Genomic DNA, 20,976 nt, shown 5'->3' on the forward strand with positions numbered 1-20,976 from the left:
ATGCATAATGAAGATTATACAATAAATATATTAAAATTTTTTCTTAAACACAGAAAATTTTATACATAATAGTTTTAAAAAACTATAAGCTAATTCGAAAATATTCGAAAAACGTGTTAGCTGTACTAAGCGTTCGATTTACAATTTGTTACGTTATTTGATTTATTTTTCTTGAGAAAAATCTTTTAACAAGACTGAAAACGTTAGAAAGTTTTTCTAATAAACTTTGACTGCAAGAAAAAATGTTTTAGTAAGTGTTTTGACATAATAGTTATAAGCACCTAATTGCACCAAATATTATTCGGACTCACCTTTTACCTNTCTTCTTAAATCATGCCAATAATATGAAACCCCATCAGGGCAATATAAATTAAACTTCTCATCATTAAACATTATTTCTTTCCATTCTTCAGCCCATCCCATCTTGTCTTTAGTCCAATTTAAATGCATTGATATGTGTTTGGCAGTTAAAGGTGGTTTCAACTTTTTTTTAAATATTTTACATTGGCGAACTTTAAAAAACAATGACAAACAGTTGCATGAGACATCTATTAGTAATTCAGCAGCAGCTTGCCTTGTTGACATGTTTTTTTAGTTATAAGCTTTAAAACTTCTCTCTCATTCCTGGATGTTAAACATGATATATGTTGAATATATAAAAAAATGAATATATTTGTGACAAAAAAATTTATCCTACTTTATGAAATGTAAAAAACCTGATAAAATAATTAAAATAATGATAAAAAATATTAATATTTCCAGTAATAGCGGAAAAATAAATTTTTAAAAACAGAATTTATGGTGTTCTTATACTTCGGTAACAGACTGCAAAACCAACCCTATTTTTAGAAGTATAAAATAGNATTTGTTACGTTATTTGATTTATTTTTCTTGAGAAAAATCTTTTAACAAGACTGAAAACGTTAGAAAGTTTTTCTAATAAACTTTGACTGCAAGAAAAAATGTTTTAGTAAGTGTTTTGACATAATAGTTATAAGCACCTAATTGCACCAAATATTATTCGGACTCACCTTTTACCTTCAAAAATACAAAAGTCTTTTACACGTCTGTAGAAACAGGACAGGTTTTTGAAAATGATGCACTTTTTGTAGTATCAAATTGCATTAGTTTTAATATTGTGCATAAGAGGAATTGCATATGGATTTTTTTTCTATCAGGAATTATATTGTTCGTCACTGAAAAAAAAATTAGAAAATCTTCTGAATGAACTCTTTCTAATAGATAAAACTAACAAATTTTTAAACGATCACAGCAGTTTTCGATGTAATTGTAAACTTTACGAGTAAAATTTAATTGTTTCCCAAATATATATAAATAGAACACCAGTGAGTTATAAAGATACACGTACTGTACATAAATAAGAAAATAACATACAGCAAAAGAATATATCTCATGAGTAACTATGCTACAAAGTTGCAGACATGAATTCGAATTTCCAAGACACAATTTGCATGAGCTGTTTTATAGCACCTTGCTGCATGATATCTCTCGTTTTCGGGGTAGAGCCGTTTTACTTATGTAACAGTAAAACGGACATTGCCATTTTACAAAAATCTCAACTGAGAAATACTTATACTAAATGTATAAGAATCATTTTGTGTGTAAATTCTTGCTTGCTTTTGTTGCATGCAACACCGATTGGCAGTAATTATTTAATTTGTAAAGGATAGTTTGATGACGTTAGTACTGAAGATTCGACATTGAATGCTGTTTTTGGACTTATATTTTTAGCTTATTCAATGTGTCTCAGTTTTTTCCGAAACAACAAATTGAAATTAATAGAAACTGGATTAAAGAACGAATATTTTCGACAGAAAATGATAAACGAAAATAATTCCACAATGAGAAAACTCTCTGTATTTGTTACTTTCTTTGCAATGATTATTGTTTTTGGTTTCCAACTTGCTACTGTATTTCTCCTTTACCCGTCTATGGAAAGAAGACAGTATTTTAACGGCGAAGCACTTTTGTATACTATTCTTATTGATTTAGTTGTAATATTGTGTATGGGTGGAACTGCATGTTCATTGTTGTTATCAGCGATTGTATTTTTCGTTACTGAGAGGAATTCGACCATCTGCTGAATGAACTCTTTCTAATAACGAAAACTAACAGATTTATAGAAATAAAATTAATTAAATATATGCGTCAACACCGCATACAATGATCCCATATTGAGCAAGAAAAAACGTGAAGAAAACAACAATATTACAAAGTTCACATTTAATAAATGTCTATTTTCTGTTATAAAGGAAATTGCGAACTACAAAATCAATAATATTCTATACAAAAGAGCTCCCACCGTATATACATTACTCAGAAATGACAAAGATAGGATCAAAGAGAGCGAACAGCCAGGAGTTAACGCAATACCACACAATAATGACCAATTAGTAATAGACAAAATGTATATAGGCGTCACGACTAGAAACTTGAACAAAAGGATTAGGGAACATAACTACAACGTAGCAAAAAGTCGATACACTAGAGCCTTAGCAAAAATAGCGCAGACAGATGGATCCGTGGTTGAATAAGAGGAAGCCAGGATCATTGCAACCGTACACTCGCCAACGCTTGCATCAACAGTGGAAAAATGTGAAACATACAGGTCTAGCTTGACGNTCGACCCTCGTGTATTAATCGACCCCTGGAGAACTCTTATCGACCCGAGGGGTCGATATCGACCACTTTGGGGACCCGTAATCTAAACCTTTAACAACATAACATCTGTATTGTTAATGAAAAAAGGTCTCACGAGCTCTACATGGACGACACGCAAACCTCGTGTTATAATGCTCCAAAATCCTCTATAATGCTCCTAATTGTCACTAAAAATTTCATTTTTAGTGACAATTAGAAAATTCTATTGTTTTATAATCGCCAAAAATATGTAATCTGTTTCTTAAAGACTTTAAGAGTTAAGAATCGCAAAAATCTAAAAAAACAACGAAACGTTAACTTCATACGTAATCTTGCTGCTTATAATTGAAAATACGTTATAAAATTTGAAAAGTACGAAATTATACAAATTACAGTTAGAACCTTTCGAATTAACAAAGTAAAATTAACTGTCAACTCTACTTTCACAAAAAGTACAAAACTATTGCAACTCCTCTGTTAAATAAAAAGCCTTTTTAAAGGCCTTTAATGGTATCAGTCACGACTGCAATACAAAAGAACAAAACAAAATATAGTAAATAAATCTCGTGAATAAACTTGACAAGTATAGTTTAATCATTTTACAGCTTAATTATGCAACACATACAATTTTATGCTATTATATGAGACGTAAGAAAAGTACCGCTATTATATACATTTACAATTTTGATTAACTTATGCCAGTAATTGCAGAAAATGGAAATATTTTAACATAAATTTCGCATAATATCAATGCATTTATATATATATTCATAAATATTTATTAGTAGTTATTATCTTCTTTCTGAAAGTAAATATTCGAATATTTTACTTTCAAAAATACGTCCATTAATGTAGTTTGTAATGCCACTCCTTCATAAAACACTGATGATTATAACCATTTAATAGACATTATGCAATATAAAACTGGTTACAGGAGTAATAATTAAATAATAAATCGATAATCTACCTAAACAAGTCAGAGAATATTTGCTTGAATGCCAGTATCTAAATACGTTAAAAATTAAACAAGTTTTGTGCCATTAATTCTACAATGAGTACAGACAATGCGGACTAAAGAATGACAAGATTTCTAGTTTGATTTTACGTCCTTGTGAATTATTTCTTTAAAAAAGATCCAAAGAGAAAAAAAGACTCAAACATTGTTTGTATTACCTTAAATTTAAATAATGAAAATAAATAACTAAATTAAAGTAATCCTGAGCTAATATGTCGAATCTTAATGGATTACGTCCATTAGAGTAATGTACTAATGGAGTTACGTTGATAAATCCATTATCAACGTAAACATCTCATAAATGCCATTTCGATGTAACATTTAATTGTTTCCAGAGAATACACTAAGAAAACACTAGTGATGTGAAAAGATACACGTGCACAAATAAGAAAATAACATACAGCAAAAGTATATATTTCATGAGTAACTGTGCTACAAAGTTGCAGACATGAATTCGAATTTCCAAGACACAATTTGCATGAGCTGTTTTATAGCACCTTGCTGCATGATATCTCTCATTTTCGGGGTAGAGCCGTTTTACTTATGTAACTGTAAAAAGGACATTGCCATTTTACAAAAACCTCAACTGAGAAATACTTATACTAAATGTATATCAATCATTTTGTGGGTACATTCTTGTTTGCTCTTGTTGCATGCTACACCGATTACCAGTGATTATGTTATTTGTAAAGGATGGTTTGATGACGTCACTACTGAAGATTCGATATTGAATACTGTTTTTGGACTTATATTTTTAGCTTATTCAATCTGCCTCAGTTTTTCCAGTAACACCAAACTGAAATTAATAAAAACTGGATTAAAGAACGAATATTTTCGACAGAAAATGATAAACGAAAATAATTCCACAATGAGAAAACTATCTCTATTTGTTACTCTCTTTGCAATGATAATTGCTGTTGGTTACCACCTGCCAACGGCATTTATCTTTTATCCGTCTATGGAAAAAAGGCAATATTTTGAAGGCGAAGCACTTTTGTGTACTATTCATATTGATTTAGTTTTAATATTTTTTATAGGAGGAACTGCATGTACATTGTTGTTATCAGCGATTGTATTGTTCGTTGTTCACAAGGAATTCGAACATCTGCTGAATGAACTCTTTCTAATAAAGAAAACTAATAAATTCGTGGAAAATAAATTAATCGAATGTATGCGTCATCACGAAGAATTATGGACATTTGTCAATCAGTTGAACACAAAGTTCAATTTTGTGCTCTGCACACTTTATTTCGGTGTCATCTGGACCACAAGTTTCTATTTTTACGGATATTTATTCATAAAAATGCATGATTTAATGCAATACCTGTTCATAGGAATTTCTATTGTCTGTACATTAATCTGTATATATTTTAGCTGTTTATTGTGCTGTTTTGCATTCACGGTAAATCTTTATTCGTGTTTTATCTATTTAATTTGTACTCTTAGTTTAGATTATCTACTTTATAAATATTATTTCTTTGTTATATTATTATATATTACTAAGATAATTTTAAGTATCAATTTTGGTTTTTTCCTGTTTTTTCAGATGCAGAATGCATTTCAAGATATCCGTCAATTTGCTGTATCCAAATTAAAAATGGAACAGAAGCTAAAGGTATTATTTGTATTATTTTTTCAGTTTCTTAAAATGAAGTAAATGTCAGAGATATTTAACATTTTTATATTATATTAGTAATATTTTCGAAATTTATAATGATGAATTTCGTTGTGTCCCCTTTTAACTTATATAGATTATGATGTTTTATAACTCCTGCTGAATAGAGAAGTCTTAATTTGTGAAGATAGTATTACTTTATGTTTTTATGTATAGAACTAAAATCTACTGTTATAAAATATTACCTTACATTTAGTCTCAATGTTTTTACTTTTGTTTGCGTATATTTTCCACAGATTCTTGATTTCATGAAAAGATTCGGGAAGGTTTCATTGTGTTTTACGATGGGTGGATTCTTAGTCGTCGATAAGAAAATCCCTTTTAAGGTTGCTATTTTTGTGTTCTTCTAGATAATACATAAATTTTACCAATTTTAATGACGCATGATTTCAGTTGTAATTACAAAAATTTGTTTTTGTTTTAGGTCGCAAAAACGTTGCATTCTGTTTTTTCGGGACTTTTAAAATTAAGAAACGTATCGAATGCGAAAATACACTGCGACAGCAATTTCACCATTAATTATACTTCTTATAATTGAAAATGTAGAATTTCAAATGTACGAAATAATTATAAACGGAAAGATTCAGTGTCTTATAATCAATGTGAAAAGAGTAATTTTACCGCAATCGATATTACGTTAAAGTAATTTTCTGTAATTTTATAGAGTAGCTCATAGTAAAGTACATAGATTAAATTGTAATGTTAGCATATACTCTGTCGCATGAAATATAATATGCATGTGTAGAATTCATAGAATTGATAAGCATTGTTTATATTATTCATTTTGAACAGTACATAGTTATAAAATTCCTATATTTCTATTAAAACATGTTCTTTATAAATACAAATTTTTGTTCGTATTGTAGATATGTACAATAGAGCGTCGTTTATCCGAAACGTCGGTTAACCGAAAGCATTCCACTCGCCAAATTTAAATTTTTGCTAGTGCTGTGGCGCTGCAATCTTTGGCTATATTTTGTGCTATCTAATATTTTATTTGTTGGTGTGTTTGTTTTAGCTGACAGCACACTCACTTTTGTGTAGTGTTTTTCTGAAGACTGTGTGACCTGCTGAATCGAACGTTTTTGATAGTAGATTAAATTCTAAAGTATAATATTTTTTTGTTTTTATATTTTTCAACACATTTATTTTGTTTGTACTCGCTCTACTGTAAATATGTTAAATCTTATAGAATCGTCTCTCACCTAATTTGAAAATATATCATTGACTTAATTTTTTAACAAATTATTATTATTATTTATTTGAAAAAAGGTTTTAAACTTTTAAATATTTGTTTGTTTAGTCAGTTAATATTATTGTATATTATTTTTATTACTGGCATCTTGTATTAATAGAAAAGTATTTGTAATATCAATTAAATAATTATATTTAAATAATTCTGCTTCTGCACGTGCAAAAAGTAAGCGTAACAATTAATATGTCCAATATCTTAAAAATATCTAGCAATGAAATGAGGTTTATTCGAACATGCGTACCATTTCATGCGAACATGCGATGCCATTTTGCCGCATGCGTATGTCATTTTTCAATGCGAAGAATAATGTGCAGTGCATGCCGGCTCAGTTAGCTATTAGGGAGAATTGGAAAGGAGTAACGTAAGTAACCTAGATGACTCAGCTGTATTGGACATTGGAGGTGTATATGAATACGAATGATTCGTACAAGCAAAAATAAGGTCAACAGGTTGTGCACAAAATCCCGGACTGTCCGGATGATGACATTTTTTGTGCTCATTTCAATCCGTCCGAATCGTAGGTGCGACGAAAATATGTGATGAAATGGTTCAAGTTCTTACAAAATATTATTATTATTTATTGAGAAATTTTGCCGCCCCCTAAAACGTAATTTTTCCTCCCTTCAAAAAGTGCGCCCGGGGCGGGCAGCCCCCGCCTCCCCCACTAAGCTACGCCACTGCGCTGGGGTCGATAAGACAAAAAGAACGGGTTAGTGCGGTGATTTCTAATTGCCGTGAATGAATCAAAAGACGAGATAAGATTAACGAGAACATTTATTAGCTCACATACATCCGACTTGGATTTTACACGAAATGCATCTGCTATCGTGAACATATATTAGATATAGAATTTACGATATAAAATATACATTTATCAGATAATAAACAAAGACTCAGTTTGTAAACAATTTACCTTTTGTATATACAACTGACAAGGTTATCTTTCAAATTATAAACAGCGTCCATCCCGTGCAATCTTTCGATGGTCGGACATACAAAAAATGAACAGATAGCGCCTTACTCAAGCGCGGTTTATAATAACGAATATGATAAATCTTAACAGTTAGTCTTGACTGGACCTTCGTGGGAGTAAGACGTGAAGAGAAGAGCGCTCCAGATCGCGAGTAGGCGACTAGGGGTTACTTGACACTGAATAATACCAAACTAAGGACATTTTGGTTACGTTAGAAAAATAGAAAACTCCAGAGTCAACGTTGGACGGAAGTCTTGATTTTAAAGAAAGGGAACAAAAATCACGTCTGTATGTATCTGCAGAATTCGAAGGGGTGCCCATCCAGTGTTCATGAAATAAAGAGAATCCCGGGTATTTTGATCTTTTCCTTTTTCTATCTACCTTCTCATATAATCTTCTACCATCTTTGGTTATAAGTTAGTGAGGAAGAATTAGTTCTAAGTTTCTGTACGCGTACTATTGTCGCGAAATTATTGTACTGTATATTAAATGTCCGACTACTTTTTAATACTATAATATTCGTGGAGTGGGATCTAATAAGAACCTGCTTCACGAGCGACAAATAAAATACTTCGTGATTTAAGAACCTTGCTAAGTATTCTTTGTGTTAGTCAATTCGGTCGTCCATACACGTGCCGCTCACGAACATCACATTAGCATTAATTAAAATTGCGTTCAACTGACATTTAAACAAAATTAAGCTGTGTTATGCAACTTGAAAACCAGCTTTTTAATATATTTTGATCGAGTATGTATTGTATTTTTTCTCTCTTAGTAAAGGTTTCCGAGTGACAATATTTTTGGATGTAGAATTGATTTTAGATAATTGCAGTTTACGTTAGTATCGTAGAAAAGTCATCCGAATCGTCATCATCAGAACTACTTCAACACGCGACGGAAGAAAACCTATTTAATAAAAGTTCTTCAGACGAAGCCCATGAAGATGAACAGCAGCATGCACAAGAAGATTTAACTATTTCTGTAATGTCATATGTAGTTCAAAATACTACAGAAGAGGTTATACCAGACATACCATCACCGTCACCTCAAAATACAGATTATGATATTTCAAAATGGTAGCTCGTTGATCCTGCAACCAGAGATGAAATAATTATTCGAGGTCCTGTAAGTAACGAAATGAACAACGAAAAATATCCAAGAAAAATAATGGGCATCATTTTTCAAATACGCATTTTCAAATGGTAATGCCAAATGGAGAAACTTATAAAAGAAGATGGCTCGTTTACTCTAAATCTGCAGATAAAGTATATTGTTTTTGCTGTTGTTTATTTAACAGATGTTCCCACTCTAATTTAAGAAAAGAAGGAGTTGACGACTGGAGACATATCTCAGGTGTCTCAAAACTCACGACATTTCCTCAGATCATCAGCGCGCCATGCACATTTGGATAGAAGCGTCGAATCGATTAAACCACTTCAGTGGAATTGTCAAGCATTTGCAAAAACAGATTGAAGACGAGAAATCACGATGAGTTTCTATCCTCGAACGAATGATGTTCATAGTATTCTTTTTAGCAGGCAATAATTTGTCGTTCAGAGGAAGCTCTGGATGTGAAACACTATATACTCTTAATAATGTTAAGAGGTTTGGGTTTAGTGCATCTGCTAGGAAAATTTGATTCTGTGATGTTGGAGCACCTCCGCCGTATTGTTAATAAACTATGTCCACTATTTTGGCAAACGTATTCAAAACGAGTTGATCGGCTTACTTGGAAGTGAAATTCGAAATAAAATTTTGAATAGGGTAAATTCATCTAAATATTTTTCCATCATATTTGGTTGCACCCCTGATGTGAGTCACGTCGAACAGTTATCTTTAACTTTGCGTTTTGTTGACATTAATGAAAGTAAAGTGCAAGTGCGAGAGTGTTTCCTTGCTTACAAGCCGGTAAGTGACACTTCCGGAGCTGGACTCACTGGTCTCTTTCTTGATGATATTGTGCAAGAGTTCGAGTTGGATATGAACGAATGTCGAGGCCAAGGATATGATAATAGATCACGTATGGTAGTAATAAACAAAGGTGTCCAAAGCAAAATTCTGAACCAATATCCACGAGCATTTTTTAATCCATGTGGTTGTCATTGCTTAAATTTGGTAACAGCAGATGCCACCAAAACATTTGTTAAATCGGTTTCTTCGGATTTCTTCAAAGACTGTTTGTTCTATTTTCTGCATTAACAAAGCGATGGGAAGTGATATCCAAGCACATAGGACTATCGCTGAAAAAAGTTTGTGAAAGTCGTTCGGAGAGTAGAGTTTCTAACCTCGCTGCAATTCGTTATCACTACACTTCAGTTCGTGACGTCCTTCTGGATCTTCACGAAGAAACGAATGACCCAGTTGCAGCATCAGAGGCCTTGTTCTTGATTCAGATCATGGAGCAATTTGAGATTATAGTAACAATAGTGTCTTGGTATGATAAATTAAAATTTATCATACCAAATTTAATGACACAGTCCTTTTTATACAACATCAAAACAATTCAGGAAAGGTCAATATTGGAAAAAGCCTGTGCAAATTTAGAAATACGTTTAACCGATGGAGAAAAATGTGACATATCTGCTTGTGAATTGGTTGAGGAACTTTTACACCCGAATCCATTGTTGAAAGAGCTTGAATTATCAGAACCAATAAAAGTTCTACAACTAATTAAACAAAATGATTGGCAGGATATATTCCCGAATGTGTAAACAGCACTTCGAATTTTGCTAACCGTACCTGTAACTGTTGCTAAAAGAGAACGAAGTTTCAGTAAATTAAAACTTATTTACGTTCAACAATGTGTCAGAATAGACTGTCAGATCTAGCAATTTTATCTATCAAAAATATTATCGTTCCGGAATTAAATTATTCTGAATTAATAACAACGTTTGCAAGCGCAGAAGCGAGGAAGGTGGTTTATTTTAAAGTGAAAAAGTTTATTTTATTTTATTTTTCTTAATTTGTTTCAATTTTAAATTAATTTACGATGTAAATTTGTCTTTTGCGTGATGTGATCGTTGTCTGTGCCGTAACAGTTTAAATAAATATTGTTATAAATATTGCCTAGTAAAAGAAATATTGTTTTTTTCACTGTTATTGTTCCTCATTCATACTAGTACTATTCTATAGATTTTACACAAGAGTGAGCTGAGTTGTGAGAATATAAAACATGATCCTGAAATGTGTGCTATTTCTCAATAACCTAAAATCAAGAGATTCCTACGAGGAAAAGGAGGGGAGAGAAAAAAACGTCAACAGCTTGCGATATGTCTGAATTAACAAGGGTCAAGTTAACTCGTTATTTATTGTCGTTATCGTTTCTCATCCATAATATTAATACTAATAATACGTTTATTATTATTATAAAATCCATACTAATAATGTTACTATACTAATCTTGCGGAGTGCTGAGTTATTAGTAATGTGAAAAATGTACGTTATCAGTTTAGTCTCTACAGGAGGGCGCAACAATGAGATCTCGCACTAAACTAACTAACTAAAAACCTGGCGAGGGTCGCCGTTGCAGTGAGCGGCCAACTTTCGCCTATGGTTCCTTTTCGCTCCCATAGAGTTACGCATTGCTCAGAGGGGATCGGTAGCGCCAATTTTGGGAACTACTTAATTCTAGGAATATTATAAAAAATAAACAAATAAATGCTGTCTTAAGTTAAAATATATTTATATAACTCGGACTCTTATGAAACTTTGTACTGTACATACAGTCTCAAAAAGTTCGAGTTATAGCGAGTTAGATTGAGATCAAAACAATGATTTCAACTATATAATTTAGTGCAATTACTGTATTGTGGAAAGAAAACTAAGACCAATTTGGTCTAGTGAAATTTTCACACTCTTTTTTGGCAAATGATACTAACATAGAAGTCATAATTATCCAATTCTGTTAAGTAATTTGTTCTTAAAGAAATAATTTACGGATTTCTTCATTTTATGTGACCTTTTCATCTGGTGTCATTCCTGACGAGGCACTAAACAGGTGCTGACTTTTTGGTCACACGACCTTTAAATTGTAGATACATTGGTACCTCAGGATACGAACGCCCCAGCGTACGAAATTTTCAGGATACGACATTAAATTCGAACATATTTTAGCTCCACGATGCGAACAAAAGTAGTTCGCAGCGCCATTTTTTTATTCACTTCTGTTGATTGGTCTCAGTCTGCGTGTTTGCTTCGTCGTGGAAGGATCTCGCTCGATAAAGGAAATCTTGAGGTATTACCAGAAAGTGACTGATTTTATTGAAAAGAAACATCCCGAAAAGGTTCACACTGGCATTGTTGCTGCTCGGAGTAATGACATTTGCCTAAATCATTTTAGAAACATTTTAAAAAGTAGGCAAAGCCAAACCTCTTTGGATAGATATTTTACCGAGTGACCTTTATCCAGTGAAAGTGCTGGTGGTAGTGAAGGAAAAAAGCAAAGCGCAGTGAATAAAAATTAAAAACATATATAAAACAACAGTAATTTTTTAAAATCTTTTCTAAGTTATTTTTAAGTTATCGTTACATTATGTTTTATAAGTTCAGTTGTAGTATCATTTCCCTTCTCCCTCACTCCCGCCACCAGTTTACACCTCCACCATCCTCTATCCTCAAAGGTAAAGTGCAAATAAAACTACATTTTTTTTTTAAATCAATTATTATTCTATTATGGTTATTTATACATTTATAAATACAAAACGCATTTTTCAGTGTTTTCTTTACTATAGTTATTTTTTGTTTTTAAATGTACTACTTAGCTTTAATTTGAGTATGTTTTTCGCGTTGGAACGAATTATTTGGTTTTACATATAATCGTATGGGGGAAAATGATTCATCTTACGACATTTTAATGATACGATCTCAGTTTCGGAACGGATTAATTTCGTCTCCTAAGGTACCACTGTATTTAAAATTTTCTAACATTTCGGTTTCGTCCTCATCAAATATCACTATTTTCTTCGAAATACGTTGTTTTGCGCGAACATTAAACACAGAGTTTATTGTCTTCTTGCACATTTCATACGACTACAGTTATTAGTTTTCTTAGTGTTAGATTTGGAGTTGGTAAATACGAATTAAGCGATAACTCCAGATTCAACCTCAACTAATTTTAATTCGTGTTGGTGAATATGGGGCAGATGGCTCATTCCGACAATTAAAATTAGACCTGTTACATAAATATTTGTGGGGCTAACACAGAGTCTGAAAGCAACATTATCAATCTCGTATATCATAAATATTGTATTTGCTTGTGTAGATAAAATTATATAGATTACTTTCATTAAAACATTTTAGTTAATTTACAGTAACGATGGGGATGATAATTTTTTTTGTCCCGCTATAAATTACTTTTCTAGAATCGCGAGTATAGGCGATTGTCTTAGTGCTGTACAAACATGCAGAGTGCACGATGTTGATTTTTTTGCATTAAAATCGGAAATAATTTTAAATTAGTAAAATATTCTTCAAAACGATTGTAGAATTTGTTGTTATTTCAAATTTCCTTGATGAAATTTTCTTACATTTATATCTTTTAACTGGTTTTGTGGGGGTTGCGCGGCCCACACGCGCCATATTTTTACGAATTTCTAAAAATCTAAGCATTGAGCGCAGCTGCCATTTTATGTAATCTCATTACGTCGCTTGGGGTTCCAAACGTTCGACGTTTTGGGACTTACCAGGATGGAGCTACATACCTTCTGAGGACAGCTCGGCCCCCACGATATCAGTTACGTTGGTTTTTTGTGGATATGTGTTTTTGTGTTTTTTTTTTATTTTACAATTATTTTGCAAAGATATCGCAAACTTGCATCAAAAATTCAAAATGACTACCAAAGCATCATTTGAACTGCTAACAGATGATATTATTATACAAATTGCTAGATCAAGTCAAAAACTCCTAAAATAAGTATGTTGTCATTTTGTGCTAAAAAAAAAAAATGGAAAATATGCTACTAAGTGCAACGGTTGTTTGAAATTTGTTTGTAAAGTGCATAGTTCCGCAAAAATGCTATGTGATAACTGTCAAGACTGAACTACGTAATTCGTTAAAATGTTCCTGAGTCTTAAAAATAAAAGTGATTATATTACCTGTGATTTTTTAAAAATGATATTTAGATGCTATGAGAGTTACTATTTTGAAAGACTAGTTTGTTAATAGTACTGCAAAAATACTATGTGATAACTGTCAAGACTGAACTACGTAATTCGTTAAAATGTTCCTGAGTCTTAAAAATAAAAGTGATTATATTACCTGTGATTTTTTAAAAATGATATTTAGATGCTATGAGAGTTACTATTTTGAAAGACTAGTTTGTTAATAATAAGAAAAAATATATATTTTTGTTAAAATCTTATAATAGATTTTTGTATTGTTGAAAAAAGCAAACACAAAAAGTTGTAACAATCTTGTGATATTTAGTAATACTTAAGTAAAAAAAAGTTATATGAATATTTAAGAATTCATTATACTAAGAGTTCCATTTAGCATTTATGCACTTTCAAACTCTCACGTTGTTCAAACTTGCTCTCTAGAGGCAAATTATGCTTGGGGGCTGCGCAGCCCCTATCATACCAGTTATGATTGTAAAATTTACAAAACCAGTTAAGGGAAATGGTCGGATTTCTCATTGTAATTGATAGAAAATGGTTCTAAATTATTACGTGTAAATTGCAAACAATTAATTTAAACGATAATTATTTTTATTAAGTTTCAAGGTTACACATGTATATAGTCTATATATATATATATTATATACATATACTTATGTACATATACTTATATACATATATATAAGTATTTTTCAATTGTGAGTTATACAAACTGGCATTGTCTTTATTACAGTTACATATATGAAATGGCTGTAAAAAAATTTCTCCTTCTATTTATTTCCTGTTTTATCTAAATTTGCGTAACATCCATTTTTGTTTGTATGTTATCTTATTACTTGTTTTTATACAGACAGCTATTTAAAGTGTGTAAATTTCGTACCATATACCGAAGATAACTATTATTGTACAGAAATTGTATAAACAAAAATTATATCTTGTTAAGTCGTCAGTACTTTATTAATCTGTTTTCGAATCTCTTCCGAATTTTACTAATATTAAGTTAAATTAAATTGATGGAATAAAACAACTCACACTTTAGCAATTTCTTAAGATAAGTACAGTATTTTTCGAGAGCACTTTCTGTACGAAGCTGGCTCTATTTAGATGTTACACGTGTAAAGAAAACCCGAAAAATTCCACGTAACCAGCAAGTTGATCAGGCATAAATTTGTGATCAATTTTATACACAATTTTCAAGATAAACATCTGCGCTTACTGTTTCCTAAAGCCTTTCTGAATGATGTCTTTCATTTTCTGTTTAGAGCCATTATTCTCAAATAACTGCAAAAAAGTTATTGTTATTTTATAAAATGATTAATTTATAAATAAATACGTATATTAAATGTGTAGAATATCGAAGTTAATTTTTTTATTGTTTTTGTATAGAAAATTAGTTTTCAAGTTGTTAGTACTTTACTCTTTTTATGGGCGATATGGTATAGCTGCGTTAACTATTGCGAGGATCTACTCTTTTTAATAAATTTTTAAAAAATTGTTTGAAAACATTTCTGCTTATTTTAATAAAATGAACGAAATTAAACACGAAACTTCTTTTCTGTTATATCACCGTTATTATATATTTATGCAACTTTCAAGGTAAGGACAAGAAAATTAAAACTTTAAAGCAATCACGCTAAAAACCATTATAATAAAAATTTCAAATACGCTAATGGATATTGACATAATTAGATAATGGATATTGGATATTGGCATTTTTGGATAATGGATAATGGATATTGCAAATGCCTATTGGTGTATTACTCGATGCAAATATTTCATAAATCCCATTTCGCTGCACAATGACTATAATACAAAAATTCGAGAAAATATGTAATTTTATAATACATAAATGCATGATATCAACTACTCGATGAAATTATTGAAAATTCTTTCTCTTAAGTACATAGAATTCGGAACATAAAATTTTAAGTACCCGATAGCATAGAAAATTCCATTAAGACTCGTCCCTATCACTCTGCTTTTCACGGAAAAGTGAAGGTTAAAGTTATAAATGTAATAATTTTCAAGTATTTCTGGTAAAATTATAAAATGTACGGCCGTACGTAAATCTTGTCAGTAAAATTTGATTGTTTCCTGAAAATAAAACAATAGTGACGTTTAAAGGTACACGTGCATAAAAAAAACTAACATACAGTAAAAGTATTTATTTCATGAGTAACTGTGCTACAAAGTTGCAGACATGAATTCGAATTTCCAAAATACAATTTGCATGAGCTGTTTTATATCACCTTGCTGCATGATATCTCTCATTTTCGGGGTAGAGCCGTTCTACTTATGTAACTGTAAAAAGGACATTGCCATTTTACAAAAATCTCAACTTAAAAATACTTATACTAAATGTATAAGAATCATTTTGTGGGTACATTCTTGTTTGCTCTTGTTACATGCTACACCAATCGCCAGTAATTATGTAATTTGTAAAGGATGGTTTGATGACCTCACTACTGAAGATTCGATATTGAATACTGTTTTTGGACTTACATTTTTAGCTTATTCAATCTGCTTCAGTTCTTCCCGAAACAACAAATTGAAATTAATAGAAACTGGATTAAACAACGAATATTTTCGACAGAAAATGATAAACGAAAATAATTCCACAATGAGAAAACTCTCTCTATTTGTTACTCTCATTGCAATGGTAATTGTTGTTTGTTTCCAACTGGCTACTGCATTCCTCTATTACCCTGCTATGGAAAGAAGGCAATATTTTGAGGGTGAAGCACTTTTGTGTACTATTCATATTGATTTAGTTTTTATGTTGTTTATAGCAGGAGTTGCATGTTCATTGTTGTTATCAGTGATTGTATTTTTCGTTGCTCACAAGGAATTCGAACATCTACTGAGTGAACTCTTTCTAATTAAGAAAACTAACAAATTCGTGGAAAAGAAATTAAAGGAATTTATGTGGCATCACGAAGAATTGTGGACATTTGTCAATCAGTTTAAAGTTTAATTCTTTGCTCTGCTTACTTTATTTCGGTGTCATCTGGATCACAAGTTTCTGGTTTTACGCGTATTTATTCATAAAAAATTAGTGCATTTCTTGTGTTTAGGAATGTCTGTCATTTTTACATTATTTTGTATATATTTTGGCAGTTTATTGTGCTGTTTCGCATTCACGGTAAATCTTTATTCGTGTTTTACTCATTTAATTTTTACTCTTTAGTTTAGATTATTTAGATTTTAAATATTATTCCGTCTTTCATATTATTATATATTAGTAAGATAATTTTAAGTATCAATTTTCGTTTTGTTTTTCCTGTCTTTAGATGCAGAATGCATTTCAAGATATCTCTCAATTTGCTGTACCGAAATTAAAACTGGAACAGAAACTACAGGTATTATTTGTATTATCTTTTAATTTATTTAGAATGAAGTAAATTCCAGAGATATTTAACGTCTTTATATTAGACCTGTAATACTTTCTAAATTTAGAATGATGAATTTTGTTGTGTTCCCTCTGAGTTTATTTAGATTATTCATGTTTTATGATGACTCCTGTCAGTTTTCGCAAAGATATGAGAAATTTGCAGGGTACTATGATACGGGTGACTTCTCTTTTACCGCGAGTATATGCACAATTATTCAAGAACGTGTCTAAAGTAATTATTAGTATATTTCTTTTTACATATTAACAAATTAATTTTTGCTAAGCTTTAATCTATATACATTTCGATAATTCGCATATTCCTAGTATTATATAAAGTATATTTCCAAATATTATATATTTCTATTATACATATCGAAAAATATCTGAAATGTCGNAGTATATTTCTTTTTACATATTAACAAATTAATTTTTGCTAAGCTTTAATCTATATACATTTCGATAATTCGCATATTCCTAGTATTATATAAAGTATATATCCAAATATTATATATTTCTATTATACATATCGAAAAATATCTGAAATGTCGATCTCTATCTGTTTAATCATAAATTGCTTACTCTGTCACGTATCTCATTACAAATTAAGAAAATTAAAAAAAGTTAGACAAAGATTGAGTTTTGAGTGCAAGAGAGGTGCGCAACTGCTCCATAAAGTTTTGGTACTGAATGAGTCGTTGCTATAACTTGGCTATTGGTGTGCAAAGGATACGTAATTCCAAAACATAAGGTTCATAATCGTTCAATCGTTGCATCGATGTTAGATTTAAGTTGACTTCTCAACAAAAAATTTTGAGAGGGGAATCTCAAGACTCTGTCTGCATAATTTTCTTGGGGAGTAGTCAGATTTTATGTTTTCAATTTGGCTCTTCGAATGCACCTAAAAATGTACACAATGGTAACTCGAAAATTAATCATTCTGTCTGGACTAGCGATTGCGTCTAACTTTATATATTAATTTTGTATCAAATTACAACATGTTTATGGGATATGAAATATACTTTTTATATCGAATAAATCAAAAAATAAATAAATACATTTTTTTTTTTACTCAATGAGTAGAAATTCGCTACAACTGTATATATCATTACTCGTTACACATTAGGCATCGCTCTTATTCAATTCGAATTACAAATTTATTGTAAAATATTCTCTACAAATCTGCTCTTGCCTTCTACAGAAAATATGCAGCTGGACTTCATGCGATACAGTCGCACGCTATTAACGCCGTGTAAAATAGTGAATATTCTAATATACAGTTTGACAAAAATGTGTAATGGGAATTTTGAATTGTATAGCTGAAATCCCGTATGTGTGCAATAATTAATTATTCGATTCTGGGTTTTATAAGCATTTCTTTACTTAAATTTAAAACAATTAATTAAATTACACTGCCCAAAACGAAACCTGAATAAATTGAAAACCAGTATAAACGGAAAAAATTGTTTGAAACGGAGCGATATTTTATATTAAATGGAACCAGTTTAAAAGAAAAATTTGTAAAATATTCGATATCGTCAGGTACTACTTTACACATTTTATACTGTACAGTATATTTTATTCCACCCACGAGAAAGAGCTACGGAAGGAATATTGGTAGAGTTTACCATTTCTATTGAATATATACGGTAAATTTTTAAATGCAGTTTCAACATCGATATTCAAACCAAGCGTTTGCAACCATGCAGCAGTGTTGTGCCGAATTTAAGATATAGTGTTATTCCGGATGCCGACACGACTCTACTAATGTCTGCAATATATAGTATCAAAACTGGTCCGGTTATAACGGACTTTAAAAATTAATAATTAAAACATCATTTCTAATAATTTATATTCAATCAGAGTGCCACTGAAAATAGTCTTGCGTGCTACGTTCGGTACGTGTGCCATATCTTGCTAATCCTTAATTCAATCTATTGTACACAACCACAGCTCATTTACCGTATAGTAAATTATATCATACGCAGACACACAGTACACGCTGTACATGTTTAACGATTATTAAAATTCAACGGTAATTGAATTTAATAAATAATTATATAGGTATGCGATTTGTGTTATTGTCCTTATTTTACATTTTTATCTTTTAAAACAATTTGTAAACTCTAGGGTTTATCGGACAGACGAAAAAACAGAACTGATATATGTGCAGTAAAAATAAGAATTCCTAAAACCCACCTCGGTGTTAAGGCACTACTACAAAATACAATGATTTAAATAAAAAGCTGAATGAACAAGTCTTTAATAGCGCCATTCAGTTTCCTATCCGAATCCGAGTGGCATGTTGAAACTAGTCTTACTATATATATTCATTTATATAACTAACATCAACTGTTGTAAAATATTACCTTACATTTTATCTCAATGTTTTTACATTGTTTTGCGTATATCTTTCACAGATTCTCGATTTCATGAAAAGATTCGGGAAGGTTTCATTGTGTATTACGATGGGTGGATTCTTAGTCGTCGATAAGAAAATTCCTCTTAAGGTTGCTATTTCTGTGTTTCTGTAGATTATTCATAAATTTTACTAATTTTAATTATGCATGATTTCAGTGATAATTACAAACATTTGTGTTTTTCAGATGGCAAAAACGCTGCAATCTGTTTTTTCGGGACTTTTAAAATTAAGAAACGTGTCGAATGCGAAGATACACTGCGACGGCAATTTCATCACTAATAATACTTTTTATAATTGACAATATAGAATTTCAAATGTACGAAATAATTATAAACGGAAAGTTTCGGTGTCTTATAATCAATGTGAAAAGAGTAATTTTAACTCAATCGATATTGCGTTAAAGTAATTTTCTGTAATTTTATACAAGGTCATAGTAAAGTACATAGATTAAATGGTAATGTTAGCATATACTCTGTTACATTTAATATAATATGCATGTGTAGAATTCATAGAATTGATAAGCGTTATTTCTATTAATAATTTTGAACAGTACATATTTATAAAATTTACATATTTATATTAAAATATGTTGTTCTATAAATACAAATATATGTTTGTATTGTATATATGTAGATATGTTAAATCCTGTACGATTGTCTGTCACATAATTTGCAAATACGATATCACTGACTAAATTTTTTAACAAATTATCATTGATGAAATTCATAATTTTCTAATTTGTTGATTTGATCTTGTCGTACAATTAATGTTTTTATAGTTAATTGAAAAAAGTTTCTGAACTTTTAAATAACTGTTTGTTTAGTCAGTTAATATTATTGTATATTATTTTATCCATTGTGCATCTTGTATTAATAGAAAAGTATTTGTAATATAAATTAAATAATTATATGTGAATAATTTTGCTTTTGCATGTGTAAAAAATAAGCGTAACAATTAATATGGCCAATATCTTAAAAATATCTAGCAAAGACTTGCGTAAATTTTTTTGGTTTTTATTAGATATTAAATAACAAATACAAATAATTAAAAATACAAATAACATTTGTATTATTAATAAAAATTAATAAGTAAAATTGTATGTAATGCCATCTGTCATCGGATTTTGTGATAAAAAAAATTCTATATTTTTAATTATTATAAAATAGCAAACGACCTAGTTTTAAAGATAGAGATCAGTTTTACTGATAATAAGAAACAAAACACTTTTTTGCCGAGAAATAAATATAATTTGAAAAAACAAACGTTTTCAGCCTAGTTAATAGGCCATCTTCAGGTCGAAAAAATGGAACGTAAATGTACCATAAATAGAACATAAAAATTATTTAAATCAAAAATTTTACAAGAGAAAAAAATAACGGAAGAATAAATAAATAAATAAATTAATTAATTAATTAAAACAAAAATAACATAAATCTTCAATGGATTAATTCTGGTCGAAGTTTCTAGTATATT

General features: G+C 30.4%; 1 long non-coding RNA gene across 1 annotated transcript; it reads left to right on the forward strand.

Moving 5' to 3' along the window:
* Positions 1-206: 206 nt before the first annotated feature.
* Positions 207-5,864, forward strand: LOC111631579. The gene is made up of 4 exons (XR_002757727.1): positions 207-250; positions 5,223-5,291; positions 5,588-5,677; positions 5,776-5,864. It is a non-coding gene; the product is annotated as an uncharacterized LOC111631579 (long non-coding RNA).
* The last annotated feature ends 15,112 nt before the right edge of the window (positions 5,865-20,976 follow it).

This window comes from Centruroides sculpturatus, unplaced genomic scaffold, assembly GCF_000671375.1.
Source record: "Centruroides sculpturatus isolate CEXI.00-Female unplaced genomic scaffold, Cexi_2.0 scaffold734, whole genome shotgun sequence".
Classification (NCBI taxonomy): Eukaryota; Metazoa; Arthropoda; class Arachnida; order Scorpiones; family Buthidae; genus Centruroides; species Centruroides sculpturatus.